At 39.8% G+C, this 12,500-nt stretch overlaps 1 protein-coding gene across 1 annotated transcript in view; it reads left to right on the top strand.

Annotated features, from left to right (window-relative positions):
* Positions 1-8,157: 8,157 nt before the first annotated feature.
* The window catches only part of LOC138947984 (uncharacterized), a 17,539-nt gene continuing 13,196 nt past the window's right edge, over positions 8,158-12,500 (top strand). The window contains exon 1 of the mRNA XM_070319510.1: positions 8,158-8,486. The gene's annotated coding sequence lies outside the window, so the exon portion shown is untranslated. The remainder of the gene's footprint in view (positions 8,487-12,500) is intronic.

Genomic DNA, 12,500 nt, shown 5'->3' with positions numbered 1-12,500 from the left:
TGCGTGTGTGTGTTTGCGTGCGAGCGTTCGTTCGTGTGTGTATGTGTATGTCAGTGTGTGTGTGTATTTGTGTGCGCTTGCAGGCGTGCGTGCTTGTGTGCGTGAGTGTGTCAGTGTATATGTGCGTGCATTCGTACGTACGTACGTGCTTGTGTGTGTATGCTTGTGTGTGTGTGTGGGTGGGTGGGTGCGTGCGTGCTTGTGTGTGTATGCTTGTGTGTGTGTGTGGGTGGGTGCGTGTGTATGTGCGTGCGTGCGTGCGTGCGTGCTTGTGTGTGGACAGATAATCCGCGATCGAGCTTTGTCACACTCAAAAAACCCACTGTTGTTATCAGTAGTTCTCTTCTCACCGGGACGGACAACAGTATCAGTGCAAGCATTTCCAAATCGCACGAGTACACACACACCGCTGACCTATTTTCAATGAAATAGAACTGCCCCATCGATCATGAAACACTAGCTACTTCGGTCGGCCTGGGTTACACCCAAACAGTTGGTGACCGTATGCACCAATTGCTGCAATTTGGTGCGACGGTTACGCACTGGTAAAAACTGTGGATCGAAACTGCTCTGATGTTCCCGGAAAGTCCCCACAAGCCAGCCTTGATCGATATGTCAACTCATTATGTGCACTATTGTTGTTGTTGTTGTTGTTGGTGTTGGTGGTGGTATAGTGGTGTTAGCAGTTAGTCTTGTTGTTGTTGTTGTTGTTGTTGCCGTTGTTGTTGTTGTTGTTGCCGTTGTTGTTGTTGTTATTGTTGTTTTTATTGGTGGTAGTGGTTCAGGAGGTGGTAGTGGTGTATCATTAAGTCTTGTTGTTGTTGTTGTTGTTGTTGGTGGTGTTGATGTTGGTGGTGGTGGGTGATGGTGGTGTGGGTTATAGTTTTAGTGCAGGCGGTGTCGGTGTTTTCCATCCCTGTTTGTTTGAGAAAACAAACAAACAAACAGACAAACAAACATTGGTTCACTGCATTCAGAAATAACTGCGGTTTTGTGTAACCAAACGAAAGCAAACAAAACACCCAGAAGATAACACAACTCGTGCGACGGCCCTACGCTACGCATAAAACTGTCGATAGAAACAAAGTCCCAACACGTCACAATCAAGATCGATAATTATGTCACAGCTCATGGACAAGTGCGCCGTTGTTGTTGTTGTTGTTGTTGTTGTTTTAGATGTAGTTGTTGTTGTTGTTGTTTTTGTTGTTGTTGTTGTTGTTGTTGTTAGTGGTGCAGATGCTAGTGTCGGTGGTCACTGTCTACCTGGTTTTTTTTAAGTGAAACTATGAACAAGATCAAATAAAGAAAGGAAGAATAAAAACAAAGGAAGAACAAAATCAAAACTTGACTAAATGTAAAAACAAAGAAAGAAACTGAAACAAAGAAAGAAATAAAGACGAGAAATAAACAAAGAAACGTTATGCAAAGAAAGAATCAATTAACAAACCCAATGAAAACAACAAATTAAACAAGTCGCGTAAGGCGAAAATACAATATTTAGTCAAGTAGCTGGTGAACTCACTGAATGAAACTGAACGCAATGCCATTTTACTCGTAGCATCGTCAGGCCACCGCTCATGGCAAAGGCAGTGAAATTGACAAGAAGAGCGGGGTAGTAGTTGCGCTAAGAAGGATAGCACGCTTTTCTGTACCTATCTTTGTTTTAACTTTCTGAGCGTGTTTTTAATCCAAACATATCATATCTATATGTTTTTGGAATCAGGAACCAACAAGGAATAAGATGAAAGTGTTTTTAAATTGATTTGGACAATTTAATTTTGATAATAATTTTTATATATTTAATTTTCAGAGCTTGTTTTTAATCCGAATATAACATATTTATATGTTTTTGGAATCAGCAAATGATGGAAAATAAGATAAACGTAAATTTGGATCGTTTTATAAATTTTTAATTTTTTTTACAATTTTCCGATTTTTAATGACCAAAGTCATTAATTAATTTTTAAGCCACCAAGCTGAAATGCAATACCGAACCCCGGGCTTCGTCGAAGATTACTTGACCAAAATTTGAACCAATTTGGTTGAAAAATGAGGGCGTGACAGTGCCGCCTCAACTTTCACGAAAAGCCGGATATGACGTCATCAAAGACATTTATCAAAAAAATGAAAAAAACGTTCGGGGATTTCATACCCAGGAACTCTCATGTCAAATTTCATAAAGATCGGTCCAGTAGTTTAGTCTGAATCGCTCTACACACACACACACACACACACACGCACGCACACACGCACGCACATACACCACGACCCTCGTTTCGATTCCCCCTCGATGTTAAAATATTTAGTCAAAACTTGACTAAATATAAAAACAACAACAATCAAACACACTAACAAACAAAGCAACACACAGTGGCTGCCTGTTTTCGGAAAATTGCTATGCGACCGTGCGACAGGTGCTGGTTCAAGGGAAGTCTGAACACGTACGTCAGTCTACACTTGATCGATATGTCAACATCACAGCTGAGTGTAAGGTAAATATTGTTAATGGTGCATACATCTATCCTTCGGTTAAACTTTTTGTTGTTGTTTTTGTTTTTTTGTTTCGGGGTGGGGTGTTTGTGTGTGGGGTGGTTGGGGGGGAGGGATGTGTGTGTGTGTGTGTGTGTGTGTGCGTGCGTGTGTGTGTGTGTGTGTAAGTGTGTGTGTGTGTGTGTGTGTGTGTTGTGTGTGAATGTGTGCGTGTGTGTGTGTGTGTGTGTGTGTGTGAGTGTGTATGTGTGTGTGTGTGTGTGTGTGTGTGAGTGTGTGAGTGTGTGTGTGTATGTGTGTGTGTGCGTGTGTGTATGTGTGTGTGTGTGTGTTTCTCTCTCTCTCTCTCTCTCTCTCTCTCTCTCTCTCTCTCTCTCTCTCTCTCTCTCTCTCTCACACTGTCTTTTTCTATACAAATCGCAGGCAGGAATGTTTACTCGCCTTGGCGCCAGATTGTACTGACATGCCCAGTGCATAAGCACTATTCAAACTTATCTTGGATGTGCTATCGTAAACAGAGACGTTTTAAGATAATCTTCGGATGGATGAACTTTTCAGGACAGTTACTTGTATTTCCCACAGCGAACAAAAACAAGAACACAGACATATCCCCTACCACCACCACCACCACACTTGCACAAATAGAAACAGTTAAATGGAGAAGTACGGAAAGTGGAACTGCAAGAACTGCCACCTATGCTAAACAATTCGTTTTAGATCCCATACCTGTACCTTCCTTCGTCCAATAGAGAGATCATAATTGCCACCTACACTTGTAGCGAAGACCCAAAGCAGAGGTCCAAGTAAAATGCATTTTTATTTAATGCGGTTTTCTCGGATCCCACATGCACTTCTTTTCAACCAACTATCAAGAAAAAAAATCGATCTTTTCCACATCGAGTCTGATTTATTCGCCCATATCGAATCAAATAGCAAAGAAGGGAGAAAAGGAGATAATTATACAAAGTCGATATTTCGCACAACAAATTATTATGCGAAAGGATGTTCGGCAAATTAATAGCAATTTTGTAGAAAAAAACCCACAACTTAGCTTTATGCATATCGCTTACCTCAGTGGTGCCTAGTCTTAAGCCACATCGGGTTTTTCGAACACTGTGATGCAAATCTTGTTGCCGCTGAACCAGCGTTAATTATTTTCTGTGTTCGTTGGCTGCAACTCCCACGTAAACTGATAAGCATGTGTGTATGGCTGATCTTCCCCTTGCAAAAAAACAACAACAACAACAAACAGACGTACAAGTTATAATAATCAAAACCAATCTGAGCTCACATAAGGTGTAACTTGCAAGGTTTTACATTGCACGAAGAGGAAGGCATCTTTAAGACAAGCTCAATACCCAAACAGGACGACCCGGAAACAAACCCAGTATGTCATGATCGGGTATCTACAATAAAATTATCTCCCTATCTAAGAACGGTGAATCAGATCACAAGCCAGCAACAGTGACAGTTTATGTGTGTGTCGAGAGCCAATGGCCAATCCAAATATTGGTTTTAATGAGAGTTTGAGTGAAGACTTAAATATCATGAACAATAATTTATTTGTGATCACACAAGCTGGACATGACGTGTGACCTTGAATTTACATTACATTCATTCTGGATTCTATAGTAGGACGCAAACTTTGGTATGTTAAACCAAAACCACCAACATTTTATTCCCCTGCCCCCCCCCCCCCCCCCCCCGGCACACAAAAAACATACTAACAAACAAACGAGCAACAAAAAAAAAAAGAAGAAAAAAGCATAAGCGCCATAGACAAAGCAAGAAACACACAGTTGCACATAAACACACTGAGACAGACACAGCCACAGACACAGCCACAGACACAGACACAAACATACATACAGATAGGCAGACATACATATAACCACACATACACAGTCTGGCGGCGGAACGAAGTTCAGGGGTGGATGTTGCAGTGAGTGCTGGGACGAGGCGGCGTGGGAGCATACTGGGAGAAGGAACAAGCGTCGGGACAAGCAGAAAGAGAATGAAACAAAATAAAATAAAGAAAGAAAGAGAGAAGAAAAAGAGAAAGAGGGAAAAAAGAAAAAGAAGAGGAAGAAGAACGAGAAAAAAAATTAAATAAAAATCCACACATACACATACTCACATACACACAGACACACATTCACACACGCACCCCCACACACCCACACACACACATTCACACACACACACACATACTCACACACACACACACACGCACACACACACACACACACACACACACACACACACATACTTGGTGTAGCGTACACGGGTATACCTTCAAAGACCGGATGATACGTTTATGGACCAAAGCCTCCAAACTAATTTTGTTTGGGACACTTTTGCTAAATGCATCTTGCTACGGCAGAGGAGTCCGATCTTCATCTATTTGTATTGACTCAGATTTTCGAACATTGTGATTGCATGCATTTTGCTAGAGCAGTGCAGCATAGGCAGAAAACACCTTACACTTTTGGGAGAAAATAGCCCTAAAAGTGACCTTATGTCAAAGACAGAGTGCCGCTCAAAGAATCACATGAACTTTGAGTTTCTAGCAGTTGACGTAAAGAACCATAAATGAAAACTGCTACCACGGCCTTTTTTTAGATTGTTTTACAGTCACAAGATTGGGAAACCCAGGAACTTCCGGAGGTGATGTGTCACGTGAATTTCCGTTCTCTCGTTTGATACAAACTGTGTAGGTGGCTGAGGACGTAACGAGTGCCGTTGTGTATTAGGAAACAGAACGAACGATTAAGAAGGTCATTGTGTAAACCATCAAAACCAAACGTACCAAAAACAAATCTGCGTACTAATTCATAGCTGTGACCTTGGTGGGAGCAAGCCGCGTCGGAAAGAGTAATAGAGAAAGTGACAAGAGTCTGCGTAACCAAGTGTACACACACACACACACACACACACACACACACACACACACACACACACACACACACACACACACACACACACACACACACACTGTGACACTGACACTCAAACGCTCACTTAATTGGTATGTGACCATTCTGGAGGATTGTCTGATCCAATGTCTAACCGGGGAAAAAGTACGTTTGATGGGAATGGAAGGATGCAACTTCCAAATCTGTATTAAACGTGCACTGACATCACAATATCCACAAACGCAAGTATCAGTTATGTTTTCATGGACAAAGTGATGAGTATGTGGACCTAAGCCACCCATCTCCATGTTGTTTCCCAAACACCCTTACTTTGTGCATCTTGCAACGAAAGAGTAGAGTCTGAGCTTACGCCTCCCATTCACTTTGGATTTACGGAACTTACAACGGCAGTTGAATTAAAGTTTAAGCTATGTACTAAATACACATTGTTTGAACTTTTATTTTACGCATCTTGATACGATAGTCTAAGCCTAAATCCATCCACCTAAGATTTTTCGAACAGTCCGTCAGTTACTTTACGCATGTCGCTGTCTCAGTTGTGTCTAAGCTTAAGCCATATATACACCTCGGACTTTCCAAACATTGAAATGCAATACATTTTCCCGCTGCACCAGCGTAGATCAAACGACCCACATAATTATTACTCTTGTGGTACGAAATGTGACGAATACGTTATGTCCAGAAAATAGATAGAAGCTATAGGATACCATTTAAAAAAAATCACAGGTACTTTGAATTTGCCAATTTACGCCAGTTTGTAATACTGGACGTAAACTCCACACACGTGCTTGTTGTATTTTGAAACATAGGGCCTATGCTGAGGAAGGGAAATATCGTCACGAGAGAGGGAAAACCCAGGGGCTTCAGAGGGTTGGTGACATGTAATGTACATTTCCATTTTTCCCTTTTGCGAACAATTATGTGTGGGCAGCGCAAGGACGCGATAAATGCTTTATTTTCTTGGAAACAGACCGGGCAATATAGTGGGTCATTTCAGTCCTATGACATGTACGTACGCTAATTTAAAGTTGTGGTGGCAAGCCGCGTGATGGAAAAGCGACTTAGCGCAACAAGTGCCAGCCCCCTGGTATACACACATGACATACATGCAAACACTCACACACACACACACACACACACACACACACACACACACACACACACACACACACACACTCACACACACACCTCATAAGTTCACACACACACACACACACACACACACACACACACACACACACAGAGGGAGAGAGGGAGAGAGACTAGAGAGAGAAAGAGATAGATAGAGAGAAAGAAAGTCAGTGAGAGAGAGAGAGACTTAGACTTAGACTTAGACTTAGAACATTTTATTCACATAAAGGGTAGACATTTTAGGCCATAGGCTTAATCTTACAATGTGCCCTTTACATTCACACAAACACATATTCACGCGTGCGCCCGACTAGAATCATAGAAACATCAAGCATACAGTAATAATAAATGAGAAAAGTAGTAGAAAATACATGAATGGAACATCAATAAAGCAATTACAGAATGGAACATTAATTACGCAATCACATTTGCGCACTCACACGCAGACGCACAAGGAGGAACACATATAATACTAATAATAATATACACACAACTAAGTGCCATTCAACAAGCACACAGTGAGCCTACCAAGACATGTAGATTTAGCATTATGTAGGCATGCAGCAGTCAATATTTCAGAGTAATAAAATAATTATAATTAACAAAGCTAGCTACAATACCGGCAGCGTAACTTATGAAGACCTCAGTATGTGTTTCCTGAGGGAGGTTTTGAATGCGTTCAATGAACTGCACGTTTGTACATTCGAAGGAAGAGAGTTCCACAGAGAAGGTCCCACAAAAGCAAAGCTAGTTTTGTATAGAGAGAAAGAGAGAGAGAGAGAGAGAGAGAGAGAGATAGAGAGAGAGTAAGAGAGAGAGAGAGAGAGAGAAAGAGAGAGAGAGAGAGACTGACCTCAAACCATAGAAAGACAAAACGTTCAGTATTCATTCTTTAGGCCTACCTACCCTCTGCCTAGATATCTACCAGAGCACAAAGAGTGACACAAAGACGGCTCCCTTTTGTATGCGTCAGTTGAGCATGAATGACTCCATTCTGGCTTCAAAGTGCATGTACATGTATACACACGAAAGGGCTTGCACCGTTTGCATTTCAAATATAACGACTATGCAATGCCGGTTTATTCACTCTGTTTTTTCTCCAGGAACTACTATTCACAACTGTTGCGTTTGTGAGATAAAGAGAACGACAATACAAATGTTTTATTTTGCTTGTTTTTCCTTTCTTTTTCAAGCTATTTTATTTGTTATGGTATTATTATTATATGACTTTATTTTATCGTTTTATCTTATCTTTTATTTTGTTGAATTATTTATCTAATTATTTATTTATTTTGCTAGGATTTGTCAAAGAATGACAATGCGTAACTATGTAGTTCACTAGATTGGGTCAAGGACAGTCTAGCGCAAGGATAATTATGGTTGATTCGATGCAAGGCACTATAACTTCCTTGCTGCAGAATTATCCGAACACCTCCAAGCTCGGCCTGCTTGATTTTCAGCCGTACAGCCAGGCTTGAGCTGTGGGCGGAGCATGGCTCTATCTCAGCTATTTATAAATACCTCACCCGATAAAGGTTTGCGTAATGTTTTTCTCGGGAAAGAGGAATTGATCCGAAATGAGCTGTACGGGAATCTAGGCCTGTGACCCAGCAGCTGATGTCATCAGCTGACTTTTGTGTGACAATTGGCGGGTGTTTTACTTGTAATTGCAACATGAGAGACAAGAGACAGTGTATTGACTGACGCGGATTTGAAGTTGAACAGTTAAGTGTGGTGGCCCACTGGAAGAGTGTGGCACTTAAAATGAAAATGCATTGATTTGTTTTCCCTGATGGGCCACGATTAACTTGTTATTCATTGTTGGTTGATTTGCGGTAATGCTTTTAAGTGTTTGCTGACACGTTTACAAAAAAAAGTGAACATCGTTGCAGTGGGTCCTGCCTACTTGGGAGTGCTGGATATTGAAAGGTAAGTACATTGAGTGATTTTCTTGTTGTTTTCTTTTCTTCGCTCTCTCTATCTCTCTCCGAATGCGTGGGTGTTTGTGTGTGTGTGTGCGTGCGTGCATGTGCGTGGTTGTGTATGTGTGTGTGTGTGTGTGTGTGTGTATGTGTGTGTGTATGTGTGTGTGTGTGTGTGTGTGTGTGTGTGTGTGTGTATGTGTGTGTGTGTGTGTGTGTGTGTGTAAAGTGGGTTCAACCGTTCAGGACATTAAATTTCCAATCAATAATTCAGGAGACACTGCTCTGTTATGCAAATGTTATTCAACTAGTCATTTTGAGTGTGTAGCATTGTTAAGAATGGTGACAGCTTAACTGATCGAGCTATGACCGGCTGTAGTTGTATAGCTGAAACTGTACGTGTAGCTTTTAACAAGTAAGTAACAAAACAGCAACAATCAACAAATCGAAACATTACTAAGGCCACAAAAAAGTCTGTTTACGGTAACATAGGCTCAAAAAATAGGGTCGGTAGGTCGGGATTTTTTTTAAAATTTTTTTTCCCCAAAAACATATTTTTAAGTTATTTTGCCAAAAAACAAAGACTTTTTTTTTCCCAAATACCAAACAAAAGTCTAGGGTCGCGCGAAAAAATAGGGTCGGTCGGGATACCGTAAACAGACTATTCATTTTATTTTTTTGCATAACAAACAAGGCAACAGACCAAAACAGTCTTTTTTAAATAAAAAAATACAAACTCAAAAATAAAATTAAAAAGCAAACAAACAAAAAAACAAATAAACAATCAAACCAACAAACCAACAAAACCAGCAAACCAACCCATTAACTAATCACTGCCACTCAAAAACAGACGTTCCATTAAATTGTCATTTGTATTTGCAGAAAAAACAAACACAAAAACAACTCATTCATGTACAAAACGGCTTGTAAACGTGTTATAACAAGTTTAGTTAAAAGAGAAAGAATTAACCTTTTCATTATTGTCAATTTTCATGTGTTGGCAAACTCAAAACAACGAACCATAATTTATGTATTCATATATTAATTCCGTTGTGTGTTTATGTTTGTATGTGTGTGTGTGTGTGTGTGTGTGTGTGTGTGTGTGTGTGTGTGTGTGTGTGTGTGTGTGTGTGTGTGTGTGTGTGTGTGTGTGTGTATTCATTGATTTATTCACCTATTTATTTCACTTTATATTTTATGTGTTCATCTATTTACATTTTCAATCATTTTGCTATAGATCTACACTGTGTGTACATTGAACAAATAATCATGGGTCGTCAAAGTCCCTTAAAACTACTTTAGATTACAAATCAATTGCTTTTCAGACAAAAGCACATGCACAAATATCTGATTCAAACGTGATATATACGGAATAGTGTGAATATCACTGTCAGTCTCAGTCGGGAAGAATGGTAGGCGTGTGAAAGGTTTGACATTATTGACTTAAACCAAGTTTTTCCCGATTTCTCTGAAAAGGTTTAAGGAGCTTTACTGTTGATGTGATAGGAATGGCTTCACAGACAACCTGTTAATTTAGCTCCAGACTTGCAAGTATGAATGTGTGTGAAATACCAGGATATCTCAAGTTGAGGTAGAAAGCCAGACTAGGAGCCTATTTATCGAAGACCGAATGTAAAGGAAAGTGCAGATTCTGACAAGACACCGGCAGGAATCTGAAGATGTATGCTTCTCAGACTCTTACAGTTCTCTTTAAACAAGTGTCATGGTCCTGGCCTTCACAAATTGACACTTGTTCTTTGTTCCTGATGCAACAATGTTGCATTGCCATTCGTTGTTACATGTTTGAGAGTCGGCTTACCTAGGCTTACTTCTTGATCATTGAATGATACACTATAGTAGATTATCAGAGTCGTTACAGCTTCCTCCTCCCAATGCAGATGGATCTGTCCAACTGTTCACAGACAAGTACAACATACAGGAGTTTTCAATCGAACATTAGAAGAACTACATTATAATGATTAAGAACGAAGTGAAACGTCCCCCAGTCGTCGGGTAGGTTTCCATTCAATGGACTCTAAATCTAAACAACGAAGTGGCTGTGGTGAGATGAAAAAAGTTACAAAAAACAACAAAGGATTTCTGTACTTATAAAACTACATGAAACATGAAACTGTGCACGACAAATAGATCCAGTCTGGTTTACAAATCGAAATTTAGTACATAAATCCTTTGTTTTTATATTTAGTAAAGTTTTGACTAAATATGTTAACATCGAGGGGGAATCGAAACGAGGTGCGTGTGTGCGTGTGTGTGTGTGTGTGTGTGTGTGTAGAGCGATTCTACTACTGGACCGATCTTTATGAAATTTGACATGAGAGTTCCTGGGTATGAAATCCCCGAACGTTTTTTTCATTTTTTTGATAAATGTCTTTGATGACGTCATATCCGGCTTTTCGTGAAAGTTGAGGCGGCACTGTCACGCCCTCATTTTTCAACCAAATTGGTTCAAATTTTGGTCAAGTAATCTTTGACAAAGCCCGGGGTTCGGTATTGCATTTCAGCTTGGTGGCTTAAAAATTAATTAATGGCTTTGGTCATTAAAAATCGGAAAATTGTAAAAAAAAATAAAAATTTATAAAACGATTCAAATTTACGTTTATCTTATTCTCCATCATTTGCTGTTTCAAAAAACATATAAATATGTTATATTTGGATTAAAAACAAGCTCTGAAAATTAAATATATAAAAATTATTATCAAAATTAAATTGTCCAAATCAATTTAAAAACACTTTCATCTTATTCCTTGTCGGTTCCTGATTCCAAAAACATATACATATAATATGTTTGGATTAAAAACACGCTCAGAAAGTTAAAACAAAGAGAGGTACAGAAAAGCGTGCTATCATTCTTAGCGCAACTACTACCCCGCTCTTCTTGTCAATTTCACTGCCTTTGCCATGAGCGGTGGACTGACGATGCTACGAGTATACGGTCTTGCTGAAAAATGGCATTGCGTTCACTTTCATTCTGTGAGTTCGACAGCTACTTGACTAGATATTGTATTTTCGCCTTACGCGACTTGTTTTAACTTAATTCAATGGACTGCCGAACGATGGAAACAAATTCACTGCACAAAGTTTAAACAAAATAAAAGATGTCAGGACAGTATGCTAGAGACACCAGTGTTTAAACTATTCAAGTGTGCACTGGTGTGTATGCCTTGGTCTAATCGTTTGCTTGTAAAAGCCTGGACGATTACATTTAAGCGGTTCAGGATTGCTAATGTCAGTGCCATTGTAATGCCTGATGGTTAATACTGAAAAAAGATATCCCCGATCAGTTACCCATAATTTAAGATATATGTCCGGCGCTCTAGATTATTAGATTATGCTAGTCAAGACATTTAACAGTATCGTTCCACGTGAAGACTGAAGTGAACTCAGTGATGTTCTGTCCACCAAGAAAGATGAGTTAAAATAAACGTTCAGAAAATGTATGTTTGTTACATGGCTTCAACGTCGATTTAACTACCGTTGCAAGTTGCATGAAGTAAAAGCGTTCTTGAAATCCAAAGTGCATGGGAGGCTTAAACAGAGACTGCACTGTACTCTTTCAAAGTAATATACACAATGTAAAGGTGTTCGGGAAATAACAACGGATAAGTATGGATTTATATCAATGAACGATTACCGACCTGCTGTACCTACGACAACGCCCATTGCCTCATCTCTCCCACACATCCCACTACAACCTCTATCAGTCTGTATTCAAGCAAAACAAAGGTACTGTATGGTGATACAACACTAGCATAAGTTAATTCAGGCGATGATCCAGCTCAAACGTGCAGGTTTCTTTCTCATTATTCTCTTCATTGATTTTCACCTGCATTCAGTACTATATATATATATGACCACACTTACCTACCCGCAAAATCATCAATCATTGTGTCAACTTAAGAATTCGTCCTATGGCTCGATCGATTTCTGGTGAACCGATACCATACAGTTTGTCAGGAGAAAATGTCATCTCCTAACCAAGAAACACTTTCACCCGTTTTTA

This window comes from Littorina saxatilis, linkage group LG15 (genome assembly GCF_037325665.1).
Source record: "Littorina saxatilis isolate snail1 linkage group LG15, US_GU_Lsax_2.0, whole genome shotgun sequence".
Taxonomy (NCBI): domain Eukaryota; kingdom Metazoa; phylum Mollusca; class Gastropoda; order Littorinimorpha; family Littorinidae; genus Littorina; species Littorina saxatilis.
The sequence above is the reverse complement of the archived record's forward strand: the minus strand, read 5'-3'. Positions and strand labels throughout refer to the sequence as shown.